The sequence below is a fragment of the Bubalus bubalis genome, chromosome 10 (genome assembly GCF_019923935.1).
Source record: "Bubalus bubalis isolate 160015118507 breed Murrah chromosome 10, NDDB_SH_1, whole genome shotgun sequence".
In the NCBI taxonomy this organism is placed as follows: domain Eukaryota; kingdom Metazoa; phylum Chordata; class Mammalia; order Artiodactyla; family Bovidae; genus Bubalus; species Bubalus bubalis.
The window spans coordinates 3,050,309-3,066,984 of record NC_059166.1 but is presented as its reverse complement, the minus strand read 5'-3'; positions in this window follow the sequence as shown (position 1 = coordinate 3,066,984).

Below are 16,676 nucleotides of genomic sequence, written 5' to 3'. Positions count from 1 at the left end.
GCACTCTATGACCTGGATTTCAGCTCCCCCCAGTTGCTTATGATCTCATCCTTTCATTTGTTTGGTCCCAGAAGATGCATGTGGAGCACACATGCCACGGCAGAGGCTATACATGCACTGCGGGCTCTGTGCCTGGTGGGCTCTGGGCTCCATGTCTGGTGGGCTCCGTGCCTGGTGGGCTCTGTGTTTGGTGGGCTCCATGCCTGGTGGGCTCCGAGTCTGGTGGGCTCTGGGCTCCATGCCTGGTGGGCTCCATGCCTGGTGGGCTCAGTGCCTGGTGGGCTGCAGGTCTGGTGGGCTCCGTGTCTAGTGGGCTCTGAGCCTGGTGGGCTCCAAATCTGGTGGGCTCTGTGCCTGGTGGGCTCAGTGCCTGGTGGGCTCCAGGTCTGGTGGGCTCCGTGTCTAGTGGGCTCCGAGCCTGGTGGGCTCCAAATCTGGTGGGCTCTGTGCCTGGTGGGCTCCGTGTCTGGTGGGCTCCGAGTCTGGTGGGCTCCGTGTCTGGTGGGCTCCGAGTCTGGTGGGCTCCGTGCCTGGTGGAGCTGACTGTCTCAGGTCTAGTGAGACAGATGATGAGATGGGAACAACGTGTGTCAATGTGTAGCCACGAGTTATAATTCATGCTATGAGGGAAAACGACCCCGAGCAAGCAGAGATCCCCATGATGCCCTGTGTTTGGGGTTGGGATGGAAAGCAGTAGAAGATGTCTTTGAAGTGATATTTCTCATAGGACCTCAAAACAGAGCAGGCCTTCACCAGGAGAGGAGGAGGCGAGAAGCCGGTGTTGGGGGAGGAGGGTGGCCTGTGAGCTGCTCAGGAGAGAAAGAGCCTTCTAGACACAGGGGAGCAGTGGGCCGGCCAGAGAGACGCGTGATGGGAGTGAGGACATGGAAAGAACCAGATGTCGTGGGGCCTGGGAATTGGCACTCAAGATCAACTTATCCCAGGGCAACAGGTGGGCAGCTAAGAGTCTTCAGGATGGTGACAGACTCATGGTCTTCCTTTTCTCTAAGGTTCGGCCGTTTCCCTCCCTCCTAGCCATGGACCCAGTCCATGATGATCTCTGCAAGTTTTTAGAAAGCAAAGGAGTCTCCCTGACTTGCAACAAATCCTAAAAAAATTAATGTTTTTGAAAAATCTCATGATCAGGGGCAGGCTTCCCAGGTGTTCCTCATGGTAAAGAACCTGCCTGCCAGTGCAGGAGACATAAGAGACACGGGTTCGATCCCTGGGTCAGGAAGATCCCCTGGAGGAAGGCATGTCAATCCACTCCAGTATTCTTGTCTGGAGAATCCCATGGACAGAGGAGCCCCGCAGACTACAGTCCATGGGATCGCAAAGAGTTGGACACGACTGAAGCGACTTGGCACACACTCCCGTACTTAGAGACAGAGATGGTTAGGATCGTCTGAGAGGCAAGACCATCAGGTCAGAAGGAAACAGAGGGCAGGACAGACTGTGCCCGTGCCCGTGGGAGGCAGTCCAGAAGGGCAGGCCCAGACAGGAGGCGGGACTAACAGGGAAGCAGGGGGCGTGGCTAGGACCACCCACCATTCCACCATCCCCTTCTGCCCCAGGAAGAGAACTATACAGCCCAGCATGAGCTACAAGTTCCCCAGACCTCACCTGCCCGTGGACATGGCCCCCGTGGGTGAGTTCCCCTGAGTGGCTGGCGCAGGAGCTGAGGTCCGCCCGCCCAGGCCGAGGCCCAGGAGAGACAAGGCGGGAGCATCTGCTCTGTGCTCTCCTTTGCTTGCGGCCCGAGTGTCTGTGTGACCTTGGAGGCCACGAGCTGCCAGACTCAGCCCCGGGCCCTGTCCCAGCCTCGAGCAGCTTCTCGGCCGGGTCCCGTGTGACCGCAGCAGAGGATCTCTGTCTGACTAATAAAGGCTGAAGGGCATCAGTCCTGTGCCCTCCTGGCCCCCCCGCCACACCTGTGGCAGGAAACTTGGACTTCCAGGCACGTCCACCTCCGGGCACAACTGTGCTCAGGGCAAAAGGTGCAGGGCAGGGCTCGGGGTGGTAAGCCGGGCTTGGGGAGAAGGACCAGCTGTGTGACTCCCCAGGTGGGCAGCATGTTCCGTCCACCCACCACCGGCCACGCAATTTGCTGGGCTCAGTGAGAAATGAAAATTCGAGAACTCTTGCTCAAAAATATTAAGCATCTTAAGAAGGTGACAGGCCCGTAATAACCAAGCTGGAGCCCCACCAACGCAGGACCCCCGGGGCTGCAGGCACAGGCGGCCAGCCTCCATCCTCTGTCCCCATGGGGTCCGTGCCTGGGGGGGACGCTGTGTCTGCCCCACCCCCCAGCAGGCTGCACACGGGGTGAGTGACTGTTCTCTGGGGCCTCAGTTGCAAACACGAGCTCCCAGTCAACACCCGCCTCTCATTCCAAGAGCAGGGCCCTTGGGCCAGGACGACTTGCAAGGCTTTTAAACAGCTGCAAAGCCACTGGAACAGCGGCCACACAGAGACCCTCAGTCGACTTCTTTCCTGAGTGTTGACCGAGTTGTGAGCAAGCTGCTTGGTGCCGCCGAGTTCACTGAGAGCCGTGTTCCCAAACACAGAACCAGGAACCCTGACCAGGGCCTTGGGGCGGTGAGCAGAATCACCCCACGCCTCCCCCAGCCCCCAGAACTGTGAAGGCAGCACCCGGCATGGCAAGGGGACTCTGCCGTGTGACTGAAGCATGGACCTCGAGACGGGAGAATAAAGGATCGTCCAGCAGGCCCAGCTCGGTTTAGCCACATTTCCCAGGAGAAACACAGCCCTGCCCACACCTTGACTTCAGCTCAGTGAGACCGTCTTGAATTTCTGACCTCCCGAACAAGAAGATGATGCATTCGCGTTGTTTTAAGCCACTAATTGGAGGTCGTGTTTACAGTAACCATACGAAACAAATACACTTAGGTTAGCAGTAACCCAACACATTGAAATGATTTTCTTCCCCTGAATCCATCCTTACTCCTTGGAAGGAAAGTTATGACCAACCTAGACAGCATGTTAAAAAGCAGAGATGTTACTTTGCCAACAAAGGTCTGTCTAGTCAAGGCTATGTTTTTCCAGTGGTCATGTATGGATGTGAGAGTTGGACTGTCAAGAAAGCTGAGTGCCGAAGAATTGATGCTTTTGAACTGTGGTGTTGGAGAAGACTCTTGAGAGTCCCTTGGACTGCAAGGAGATCCAACCTGTCCATCCTAAAGGAGATCAGTCCTGGGTGTTCATTGGAAGGACTGATGTTGAAGCTGAAACTCCAATACTTTGGCCACCTGATGCGAAGAGCTGACTCATTGGAAAAGACCCTGATGCTGGGAAAGATTGAGGGCAGGAGAAGAGGACAACAGAGGATGAGATGGTTGGATGGCATCACTGACTCAACGGACATGAATTTGGGTAAACTCCAGGAGTTGGTGATGGACAGGGAGGCCTGGCGTGCTGCAGTCCATGGGGTCGCAAAGAATTGGACACGACTGAGCGACTGAACTGAACTGAAATCCATTCTATGAATATGTGTCTGTAGTAGGGGTGGGACACTAGCAAAGGAAAGATGCAGCGAGGATAAGGATTCAGTCCACTCTGGAACGCTCTCAAATTGGTATAAAGGGACAAGAAAGCCCTTAGTGACTGTTAGTATCTCATCTCATTTGGGTTCTGCACTTCCCAGGTGGTGCTAAGGGTAAAGAACCCACCTGCCAGCGCAGGAGACATAAGAGACAGGAGTTCCATCCCTGGGTCGGAAAGATCCCCTGGAGGAGGGCATGGCAACCCACTCGAGTATTCTTGCCTGGAAAATCCCATGGATGGAGGAGCCTGGTGGGCTGCAGTCCATGGGGTCACTGAGGGTTGGACACAACTGAGCGACTTCACTTTCATTTTCCGCTTTCATGCATTGGAGAAGGAAATGGCAACCCACTCCAGTGTTCTTGCCTGGAGAATCCCAGGGATGGGGGAGCCTGGTGGGCTGCCGTCTATGAGGTTGCAGAGTCGGACACGACTGAAGCGACTTAACAGCAGCAGGGACCTCACAGAAGAGAAACTATACAGTGTTTCTCTTTTTACGACTGGCTTATATCACTTACGGTGGTCCTCTAGTTTCATCCAAGCTGTAGCATGTGTTGGAAGTTTGTTCCTTTTTACAGCTGAATGATATTCCGTTGCACAGGCAGGCCACATTTTGTCTTTCCATTCATCACCAGATCAACATGTGAGTGATTTCTGCCTCTTTTCTGTTGTGAGTCACCCTCCTTTGAATATCAGCATACGAGTATCAGATGTGTGTTTAATTCAAAGATAAAATAAGGATTTTCCGGAGATGAGAAGGAAGTTGTAACAAGAGGTCTTCTCAAAAATCTCTCTCCACGGGCGAGGCTGCTGCGTGTTACAGTTGAGCTAGAAAGGCCCATGTCTCTGGGATGCCAGGAGTGATGTATCTACTGCACCAAGGGCATTCAAGAGGGGGGTGCAGAATGTAAGAGGGGGTGCAGAATGTAAGAGGGGGTGCAGAATGTAAGAGGGGGTGCAGAATGTAAGAGGGGGGTGCAGAATGTAAGAGGGGGTGCAGAATGTAAGGCTGAGGCTATTGTAGTTGTCAAGGTCAATCTTATATAAGGGATTTTCCAACACATTGAGAAAAGAGTGAATGTGACCAGCTCTTCTCCTGTGGAGAGTGTATGAAAACCTCCAGCTATTGTGGAGAGTGACTGGGAAGCTTGATGTTTACACGCAGTCAGACCTTTGCTTATTCTGATAGAGAAGCAGCGTTTACCTTTAGGCCGCCACAGCAGCATCTGCCCCTTCCTCGGGGCTGACCCCAGGGCCCTCTGGCACTGGGCAGTACCTCCCTCCCCAGCTTCTCCAGCGGAGCCCGGCTGACCCCAGAGCTTTACCAGAGCAGCACGGATGGATGCTGGCCGGGCCCAGATCCAACAGCACCCTCAGAGCACAGCATCGCTCATCTTGTTTGTTAACCTGAAAGCCTTTTTTTTTTTAACTTAAAAATAACTCTGACTCTAGCAGGTTTCAGACTGTGCCCAGTGGGCTTGCTGGAGAAGGGTCTGCAGGGGTTCTGGCAATGGCAACTCCCTCGGGGGTTTTGCCATCACAAAGTGTCCTTGGGAAACGTGGCGCCTCCCTGCCTCCAGCCTGAGCCCCCTTCCCCTGGGGGTTGCGACCCAAGACCTCCAAGTGTGTGCCTCTCTCTCTCTGGGTCCAGCACCGGCCTCTCCTCCCGCCTCCCAGGCAGGGGGTCGGCAGGGGGGCCCAGGGGTGGAGGAGGGCTTGAGGGAGCGCGGAGCAGGTGCAGAGATGGGGTGGTTGAGGAGATGTGGCCGGTGGATCTGGGGGGGCTGGTGCAGCAGAGGCGTGCGGGGGCGCGGAGGGAGGGGGTTGGTGAAGAGAGGCAGGTCGGGCGCCGAGGTAGCGCAGCAGTGAGGGCGGGGGCGCGGAGGGCGCGGCAGAGGGGGTCCGCAGAGGACCCAGGGCAGCCGGGCGGAGGCACCCTGGCAGCCGGCCCTCGCGCGCCCCTCGCAGGCGCCCTGCGCCCCCATCCCCGCGGCCCCCGCCCGCGGCTGCTGTCGTCAGAGCTGCCTGCGTCAATGCTGCTTGGTGACACACACAGCTTGTTTTTTTATTCCTACTTTTTCTCAATGAGAGGAGCCTAATGGGATTTTTATTATCAGACTCATAAATCAAGCGGCTGGGGCCATCAGACCTGGCAGGCGTCCGGCCCCCCCACTCCCCGCCGCCCGCGCGAAGCGGGGCTGAGCCGCCTGGCCTCCTTTAGAGGAAAAACTTGAAATAGTTCCCCTCTGCGCGGTGAGGAGCGCAGTTCTGCTCGGGGGGCCAGGACGTCGGCGGTGCAGACCCTGGCCGCTGCGCACCCAGAAACGGGGGGGACGCGCGATCTGCCCGAGAGCGGGGTGCACAGCCCGCCCCCCGCCCTAGGCTAACGTCCCATGGGTGGGCGCTGATGGTGCGGAGCAGGTAGCTTCTGTGTGGGTGTGTTATTGACACGAAACAGACCACCAGCCATGAATGCAGATCAGGCAGCAAAGACGTCAGCAGCCACGGCATGCTTCTGCATGCTAATGCCCGGCGCTCGCAGATGGCCAGCAAGACAAACAGGCCCTCCAGTGTCTCTGCAAGGCCTCGAACAAGGCAGTAGGAGAGCCCCTGCAAGAGCTGGGGCGTGCCCGGCCAGGTTAATCCTCAGAGGGATAGTCCCAGGAAGTGTTAGTCACTCGGTTGGTGGTGTCCGACTCTGTGCGACCCCATGGACTGTAGCCTGCCAGGCTCCTCTGTTCATGGGACTCCCCAGGCAAGAATACTGGAGGGGGTTGCCATTTCCTTCTCCAGGGGATCTTCCAGACCCAGGGATCAAGCCTGGATCTCCTGCATTGCAGGCAGTTTCTTTACCATGTGAACCACCAGGGAAGCCCCACGAACCCCTCATTTCCATCATTGGTTCCAGCACAGGCTGCAGCCCGGCGGCTTCACAGGGAGGCCCAGCCAGGCGCAGAGACCATGCGAGTGGGGTAGGGACGCTGTGGGGAGGGGGTGTCCCTCTTACAGACCTGGCCCGGATGCAGAACAGAGCTCCACCTCTGGAAACTATCCTTAGAAGCGCTCCGTGTGTTCAGGCCTCTTATCTACACGGAACCCACAAGTTCTTCAAGCGGGTCATCTGGGCTCTAAGAAACCAGTCTCCCAGAGTCTCCCTGAGAGAACCACTCTGTCTCCTGGATCTTCTCTGGGCTCAGAACCAAGAGCAGAACCCTTAGAACCTGCTCACAACTTTCAACTAAAAGTGAGCATCCAGAGCACACGGCCTTGGAATAAAGTAACTGTAAAGACTGTGGCCTGATTTGTTCCAAATTTGTAATAATTTTGGGCTTCCCTGGTGGCTCAGGTGGTCAAGAATTGGCTCGTAGTCCGGGACACCAGGGTTCAGTTCCTGGGTTGGGAAGATCGCTGGAGGAGGGCATGGCAACCCACTCCAGGATTCTTGCCTGGAGAATCTCGATGGACAAAGGAGCCTGGTGGGTGCAGTCCATGGGATCACACAGAGTTGGACAGGACTGAGCAACTAAGCACACATAATAATTTTAACTCTTCCCCCCAACCTGTGTCCTCCATTCTTTCAGTTCTTTCAATGGCCGTAAATAACAACCAAGAGTAGAGTGGTTGTCTCTGCTCTTTCCAGCTCCAGACTCTTCTGATCTTAAAACTGCAGAGGTCCCAGGCTGGAGACCCAGGCTGCACACAGCCACAGGGGAGATGCTTGTCTGCTTGCCTCTGGTCACTGCTGTGTCCAGGTGTCCAGGGCAGCTTCAGCCAGGCCTTCTCCTTCTCCCTGCTTGTTCACAGCAGGACACGCTCTCTGCATGTGTGTGAACTTTCTTCAGGAGTTAGTAAGTCAACTATCACCAGCTAAGGGAGGCGGGTGTTTAGAGGGATCGCATCCACTCCCCGATTCCCCACATTCTTCACTTCAGCAAGAGAGAGAGAAAGAGACAGAAGCACTGAGGAGGGCCATCTGGAGAGGGCTCGTGAGCAGCTGAAGGAAGGACACGTGGAAAAGAAAAATGAACACTCGCAACTTCGTTTGGCTGTTTGGATATAGTCCACAGAGGTCCAAGACGACATCTTTTATCTGGACTGTGGTACACAGCAGTTTGGGATGCACACCAACAGCAAAAGAAATTGGCATAAGGACATTGTAGTCTTCGGGACTGTTTCAAAATAAGCTCCGTCATTTCAGTGTCTAAGCGCAGGTTCTGCTATGAATGATCTTTATGCCCTGCAAAAGTTGGTTGGTGCAAGAAATATAAAACCTATCTTAAGGGGCTTCCCTGATAGCTCACTTGGTAAAGAATCCGCCTGCAATGTAGGAGACCCCGGGTCGATTCCTGGGTTGGGAAGATCCCCTGGAGAAGGGCAAGGCTACCCACTCCAGTATTCTGGCCTGGAGAATTCCATGGACTGTATAATCCATGGGGTCGCAAAGAGTCAGACACGACTGAGGGACTTTCACAACATAACATGTGGATTGAGGGACTTCAGTGGAAGATCCTAATAGGCAGCTTGCATACTGTGCAAAATGAGTTAAATCGGGTTCTGTTGTAAAACAAATTTTATACACAGTTTCAGCAGCAGATATAACGAATGCCACCAGAAAGTTATTCGCTTCCTTTGTGCATCAAAGGTGAGAAATGACACATTCTGCAAATATATAAAGATACAGATGTCAGTAGATATGGGGGGGGGGGGAGTAGGATCTGCTTTGAGGGGAGAAAACAAGCCTGGGTAAGGGCAGGCAGAGGAGTGGGTCCTGCCGCTGACATTCACCAAGGACGCGGTGATGGGGTGGGCACCCGCTAGCGGCTAGCTCCGCCCCTGTGACTCCGGAGATGACCGCTCTCGAACCTTGGATCTGAGCCAGGTAGACGCGGACACACGCTGCAGCAGCCGGGAGATGCGTCCACCCGATAGAGAGACCTACCGCGTCGGTGCCGCGTTGCACGGCCGCCTCACGCTGTAGCGGAGACTGAGAAATGAGGGGCGCCGGCGGGGCGCCTCGGAGCTGTCAGCGCCGTGGCATCAGGGGCGCGCAGTAAACAGCATCCTTTGCAGTCCCCGGGGGAGGGAAAGCCAAAACAAAGACTGTGCTCCCTGCATTCTACGGCGAGAAGCTGAACGCGCCATCGCCTATCCTGTCCCTCCTGGAGGACCTAACAGTGTGTGCGGGTGAGCCTGTGCGCGCGCACGAGTCTGTAAGCACGTCCTTTGCGCGAACACACTCACAAAAGCATACAGTAGTCCTGCATGAGGGCTGAGTCAGGAAAACACGTAGCGCCTGCAACTTAGCCTTAAATGCATATGAATCCTACAGATATTTCAGTACACACTCCACATCCTCATTTTTCATCATACTCCTCCGTGTGCGCACGAAGATATAATTTGTGTGTTGGGGAGTCAGCTGAGCTCCGCTGACGTCAGCACCTCGAGCTTTGTTCCGTGGCCATCAATCAACCTGACTGCGGCGGCCCGCCCACTGCGGTAAGACGCCTGCGCCGCTGGCTAAGCCCACCTCCCCCGTGAGTCAGTCCTTCAGTCGCTCAGTCGTGTCCGACTCTTTACAACCCCATAGACTGCAGCACACCAGGCTTCCCTGTCCATCACCAACTCCCAGAGCTTGCTCAAACTCATGTCCATTGAATCGGTGAGGCAGTCCAACCATCTCATCCTCTGTCGTCCCCTTCTCCTCCCACCTTCAATCTTTCCCAGCATCAGGGTCTTTTCCAAGGAGTCAGTTCTTCACATCTGGTGGCCAAAGTATTGGAGTTTCAACTTCAACATCAGTCCTTACAATGAATATTCAGAACTGACTTCCTTTAGGATGGACTGGTTGGATCTCCTTGCAGTCCAAGGGACTCTCAGGAGTCTTCTCCAACACCACAGTTCAAAAGCATCAATTCTTCGGCTCTCAGCTTTCTTTATAGTCCAACTCTCACATCCATACATGACCACTGGAAAAACCATAGCCTTGACTAGATGGGCCTTTGTTGACAAAGTAATGTCTCTGCTTTTTAATAAGCTTAGTTACCTTACTGGCTTAGTTAGCCGTTGTACTCTTGGTATGTTTTGATTTTATTAATTAAAAGGAGGATAAAAAAGCAAAAGAAATGTTAAAGGACTGTAGGATTGTGTTTCAAAAATGCTTTTTTCCCATGTGAAAGATTGGCATGGTGAGATTAGAGGCACATTTCATTGGTAAATATGTTCTTGCTAAATATTACAGTGAATTCGGTGAAATTGTGTCAGTATCTCCTCCCTAGAATAAATGAACCTCTGGATGCTGCTGCTTCTCTCCTCTTTGTGTATCCATGTTTAAAATTATGTGGGAATGTTTTTTATGCGTTGCCAGTCTTTATATGTTATGCTTCTCAATTATTTTTACCAGTTTCACCACATAAGTTTGTGTGATTATGTTAGCTTTCTAATGTATTTATTTCATTGTGTAAAGGAAATGAGAGAGATGAATTAAGCATATCTTTAATTGAATTAGGCTTATGGATTAAGCACAAACGGTCACAGATGAAACATAGTTAATACTTGCAAAGTTCCTATGGGTTGTAGGATAACAGTAGGAGGGGCGCTGTTGGGCAAACTGCTAAGCGTCTCATCACAGGCACACAGGGGACGTTCTGGAAAAATCACAGCTCCTGCTCTGAGAACTTGTCTCTGGGCCTGGATACAACAGGATTAACTCTCTTGAGTAAGCAGAGGTAGCAGATGTTTCCTGGATCCTCAGAGTTTCCAGAGGTGGAAACCGGAATATGGGGAAATCACTCTGCAGAGAGAGAGCCAGGCGCTCGGGGTCTGTCTTGGGAAAGTGGCTGTGAGTGAGCACCGATCAGTTGCCTGGAGCTGCCCTGAGAAAGGGCCACACCTAGGAAGAAGCAAAGGCAGCATCTCGCAGTGCTGGAGGCTGGCAGTGTGAGATGGAGTCATGGGCAGGGCCATGTCCCCTCCGAGCCTGCTGGAGGCTGGCAGTGTGAGATGGAAGCGTGGGCAGGGTCGTGTCCCCTCCGAGCCTGCTAGACCCTGGCTGGCCTCTGCCAGCTTCTGGAGGTGCTGTTGAGCCTTGGGGTCCCCTGACTGCACCACGTGACTCTCAGCCCTGCCTTGGGGGTCCCACGGCCTGCTCTCGGCCTGTCCTCTGCTGTTCTTCTGAGGACCCCAGTCCTACTGGTTGGGACTAGCCCAGATGACTTCATCTTAAGTGTGCCAAGACCCTATTTCCCCACGAGGTCACAGTCTCAAGTACGGGTTGAGAACTTCAGCCTAACTCTTCAGGCGACGCGATTCCACCACAGCTGGTGTTTTGGGGTTGTACCATTTGGATGGCCTCTAACTCAGCCCATGAGGAACTTGTCCTGAGTTTCTCAAACCATGCAACTAAGAGCAACAGAGGGAGTTAAGTCCGGAGCTTTCGCCCTGTCTGTCCTTACAGGGTTTCAAGTCTGATGGTGTTAACGGCCTGGACAAGACCCAGGTCAGCAGCAGCAGCTACAGGGATACCCTGATCCTGGGGGTAGGGAGGGTACTGATGAGGTGATGTGGGGGCAGACCTGCCAGCAGGGAGGCTGGCTTCTCAGGCACCCGGGAGAGCAAGGGGACGGCAGGGCCCACGCCAGGCGAGGAGAGGAACAGAGGAGACTCCAGATGCAGGCTTAGCGCCCAGGCTGCCCCTGGCCTTGCCCTCTCTCCCTGTCCTTCTCGGGTTGGTGAGGTCTGGGGAGGCAGAGATGACCCTCCATATGCTGAGCACAGGTGGACCAGATGATTGGCTGGAGCTTCTATTTCATCCTGATGTGTGCCTCGTTGTGTAGAAACTCACGGGTGACTATGATGCGTGTTAGTCTATGAAAATAACTCACATGTAAGGTACAGCCAAGTCAGTGATTTCCATCTGTCTTCCACTGAATCCTAGAGTTGGCAAGAGGTATCCCAAGGAACACTCCCCGCATGAAGGGGAGGGGTCCTGTGTCTCCCAGCTCAGGGCTGAAAATGGCCACTTCATTGGCATGAGTTCTCTGGCACTCACAGTACACATGCAGTTTGTGAAGGATTCTATCTGGGTTGAAAGAGCTGAATAGGTTAACTAAGTAATTAATGCCTTTATTCGTAGGACAGATACATAGGGCACCTGTGTTTGAAGCATTATTCTAGGTGCATAACATACATCCACTTGTGGAATTATCATCCTATTGGATGAGGGATAGTTAAGGATAAGACATAATAAAGGCAGATGTTATAATAGAAGGTAATCCATGCCTTGGGTAGAAATACAGCAGTATAGGGGAATCGTAGGACAGTAAGAGCAGAATTTGCCAAGAGGGCGGCACTGGAGCAGAGCTGGGCTGGCGAAGCAGTTAGTAACGTGGGATCCATGCAACAGCTCTGATTAGAAGGAAGGACTGAGGACAAGCACACAGGGCAGTTCAGAAACCTGCAAGGCCTTCAGGTTTTACTGTGTGACATGGAGGGCCAGGCACTGCTCCGTCGTTCAGATGAACGACACTGTCCTACAAGCATCACAGAAGGATCTCTCGGCCCAGGGCTGAAACTGGGCATGTGGAGAGGAGACGCTGCAGAAATCCAACGTAAAGTGATGCCATTCAGAGCCACGCAATCGTGGTCAGATAGTAAGATGCGGTCATGTTCTGAATACATTTTGAAGATGGAGCTGACAGGATTTCCTGTGGGATGTCAGAGAGGCATCAAGGGTGACTCTAAAGAAATAAAACCTCAGTTAGAGGTGAAGGTGAATATAAGAGTGGAACCCCAGATCAGAAGAAGAACCGAGTACTCCCTTCAACTGGACAGAACGTCCGAGGGAAATGAGGCTAAGGATGTGTGTTTGCCACCAAAGCGTGATCGGGTGGAAGTGCGTATGAGCACGTGCAGAAAGAGACATGGAGATGGGAGAGCAGAGACTTTCTGAGAGCCATGCAGAGCCTGCCAGCCTTCATCAGGGCTTTGGCTTCTGCTTCTCTTTAGAGAAAAGCCAGCTCAAGGAGTGTGTGGGTCAGAGGAGCGATCTGATTCCCGTTTGTAAAAACATCTCTCTGAACAGACTTTTGGACATTGTGGGAGAAAGAGAGAGAGGGTGGGATGATTTGAGAGAAGAGCTTTGAAGCGTACACCAATGTTCGCCATGTGTAAAACGGATAGCCAGTGGGAGTTTGATATATGACACAGGGAACCCAAAGCCGGTGCTCTGAGATCACCTGGAGGGGTGGGGAGGGGAGGGAGGCGGGAGGGGGTTCAGGAGGGAGCGGACACGTGTGTGCCTACGGCCGACTGATGTTGATGCATGGCCGAAGCCATCACAACGCTGGAAAGTAATTTTCCTCCAATTAAATAAATAAAGGTCTCTGGCCACAGTACTGACAAGAGCCCATAGGGAGGTGAGGTTGTGGCAACCACGCCGCAGGTACAGCTGGCTGGAAGCACAGAGAAGAGCCAGCTGACTTCAGGAGAGACGTGCTCCTAGTCTCTTCACTACTCGCCCACCATGTGCTGCCATTGTGGCCGTGCCAAGCCACATAGCATTGAAAGTGCATCCTCGGTGTTGCTGGCTGTACCCTTCCTCATGGCATACGTTTCAGGCTGGTCATGTCTGCTGGATAGAAAACCAAGAGGAATTCTTTCACATCGCATCATGTTCAAAATCTCAATGGACTGAAAATTCTCCACGTTGGTATTGCGAGAGCAGTCATCCAGTTGTAAGAAAAAATCATTTTGTCTAGACTTATTTTTTCTGCAGTTGGATTTCTGCATCACTATCAGCTCCGAAATGCAGTTCTTGGATGCAATCTCAAAAACGACAGAATGATCTCTGTTCGTTTCCAGGGCAAACCATTCAATATCACAGTAATCCAAGTCTATGCCCCAACCAATAATGCTGAAGAAGCTGAAGTTGAACGGTTCTATGAAGACCTACAAGACCTTTTAGAACTAATACCCAAAAAAGATGTCCTTTTCATTATAGGGGACTGGAATGCAAAAGTAGGAAGTCAAGAAACATCTGGAGTAACAGGCAAATTTGGCCTTGGAATATGGAATGAAGCAGGGCAAAGACTAATAGAGTTTTGCCAAGAAAATGCACTGGTCATAGCAAACACCCTCTTCCAACAACACAAGAGAAGACTCTACACATGGACATCACCAGATGGTCAACACTGAAATCAGATTGATAATATTCTTTGCAGCCAAAGATGGAGAAGCTCTATACAGTCAGCAAAAACAAGACCAGGAGCTGACTGTGGCTCAGACCATGAACTCCTTATTGCCAAATTCAGACTTAAATTGAAGAAAGTAGGGAAAACCACTAGACCATTCAGGTATGACCTAAATCAAATCCCTTATGATTATACAGTGGAAGTGAGAAATAGATTTAAGGGCCTAGATCTGATACATAGAGTGCCTGATGAACTATGGAATGAGGTTCATGACATTGTACAGGAGACAGGGATCAAGACCATTCCCATAGAAAAGAAATGCAAAAAAGCAAATGGCTGTCTGGGGAGGCCTTACAAATAGCTGTGAAAAGAAGAGAAGCAAAAAGCAAAGGAGAAAAGGAAAGATATAAGCATCTGAATGCAGAGTTCCAAAGAATAGCAAGGAGAGATAAAAAAAGCCTTCCTCAGCAATCAATGCAAAGAAATAGAGGAAAACAACAGAATGGGAAAGACTAGGGATCTCTTCAAGAAAATCAGAGATACCAAAAGAACATTTCATGCAAAGATGAACTCGATAAAGGACAGAAATGGTATGGACCTAACAGAAGCAGAAGATATTAAGAAGAGATGGCAAGAATACACAGAAGAACTGTACAAAAAAGATCTTCATGACCCAGATAATCACGATGGTGTGATCACTGACCTAGAGCCAGACATCCTGGAATGTGAAGTCAAGAGGGCCTTAGAAAGCATCACTACGAACAAAGCTAGTGGAGGTGATGGAATTCCAGTTGAGCTATTCCAAATCCTGAAAGATGATGCTGTGAAAGTGCTGCACTCAATATGCCAGCAAATTTGGAAAACTCAGCAGTAGCCACAGGACTGGAAAAGGTCAGTTTTCATTCCAATGCCAAAGAAAGGCAATGCCAAATAATGCTCAAACTACCACACAATTGCACTCATCTCACACGCTAGTCAAGTAATGCTCAAAATTCTCCAAGCCAGGCTTCAGCAATATGTGAACCGTGAACTACCTGATGTTCAAGCTGCTTTTAGAAAAGGCAGAGGAACCAGAGATCAAATTGCCAACATCTGCTGGATCATAGAAAAAGTAAGAGAGTTCCAGAAAAACATCTATTTCTGCTTTATTGTCTATGCCAAAGCCTTTGACTGTGTGGATAACAATAAACTGGAAAATTCTTCAAGAGTTGGGAATACCAGACCACCTGATCTGCCTCTTGAGAAATTTGTATGCAGGTTAGGAAGCAACAGTTAGAACTGGACATGGAACAACAGACTGGTTCCAAATAGGAAAAGGAGTTCGTCAAGGCTGTATATTGTCATCTTGTTTATTTAACTTATGCAGAGTACATCATGAGAAACGCTGGACTGGAAGAAACACAAGCTGGAATCAAGATTGCCGGGAGAAATATCAATCACCTCAGATATGCAGATGACACCACCCTTATGGCAGAAAGTGAAGAGGAACTCAAAAGCCTCTTGATGAAAGTGAAAGTGGAGAGTGAACAAGTTGGCTTAAAGCTCAACATTCAGAAAACGAAGATCATGGCATCCAGTCCCACCACTTCATGGGAAATAGATGGGGAAACAGTGGAAACAGTGTCAGACTTTATTTTTGGGGGCTCCAAAATCACTACAGATGGTGACTGCAGCCATGAAATTAAAAGATGCTTACTCCATGGGAGGAAAGTTATGACCAACCTAGATAGCATATTCAAAAGCAGAGACATTACTTTGCCAACAAAGGTTCATCTAGTCAAGGCTATGGTTTTTCCTGTGGTCATGTATGGATATGAGAGTTGGACTGTGAAGAAGGCTGAGCACGGAAGAATTGCTGCTTTTGAACTGTGGTGTTGGAGAAGACTCTTGAGAGTCCCTTGGACTGCAAGGAGATCCAACCAGTCCATTCTGAAGGAGATCAGCCCTGGGATTTCTTTGGAAGGAATGATGCTAAAGCTGAAAGTCCAGTACTTTGGCCACCTCATGCGAAGAGTTGACTCATTGGAAAAGACTCTGATGCTGGGAGGGATTGGGGGCAGGAGGAGAAGGGGATGACAGAGGATGAGATGGCTGGATGGCATCACTGACTCGATGGACGTGAGTCTCAGTGAACTCTGGGAGTTGATGATGGACAGGGAGGCCTGGCGTGCTGCGATTCATGGGGTCGCAGAGTCGGACACGACTGAGCGACTGATCTGATCTGATCTGATCAGCTCCTGGATGGATGGGACATGAGTTACCTTGTTTGGCACAAATACACCCAGTATATGCAGGCAAACATCTGTGATATTAGGTCTTCCTTAGTGGCTCAGATGGTAAAGGATCAGCTTGCAATGTGGGAGACGAGAGTTCGATCTCTGGGTCAGGAAGATCCCCTGGAGAAAAGAATTGGTACCCACTCCAGCATTCTCCCCTAGAGAATCCCATGGACAGAGGAGCCTGGTGGGCTGCAGTGCCTGGGGTTCTAAAGAATCGGACACAACTGCGCGACTAACACTTTGATTTTCACTTGCATCTGTGATATTCTCTTACACCAGAGTCTCAGTCACCGTATGTGGTGTTTTAGTCTTATTGGTCTGAAGTCCTTCTTTATAAGACGTCCCCCGGTGTACCAGGGCTTCCCTGGTGGCTCAGAGGCTAAAGCATCTGCCTGCAATGAGGGAGACCCAGGTTCGATCCCTGGGTTTGGAAGATCCCTCGAGAAGGAAAGGGCAACCCACTCCAGTTCTTGCCTGGAAAATCCCGTGGATGGAGAAGCCTGGTAGGCTACAGTCCATGGGGTCATAAAGAGTCGAACATGACTGAGCGAATTCACTTTTTCACTTTCCCCAGTATACCAAGTCTACTTGTAAAATACTGAACTTCTATTTCTCTCTCTCTCGCTCTTTTTTTTTTTTTTTTTATTTC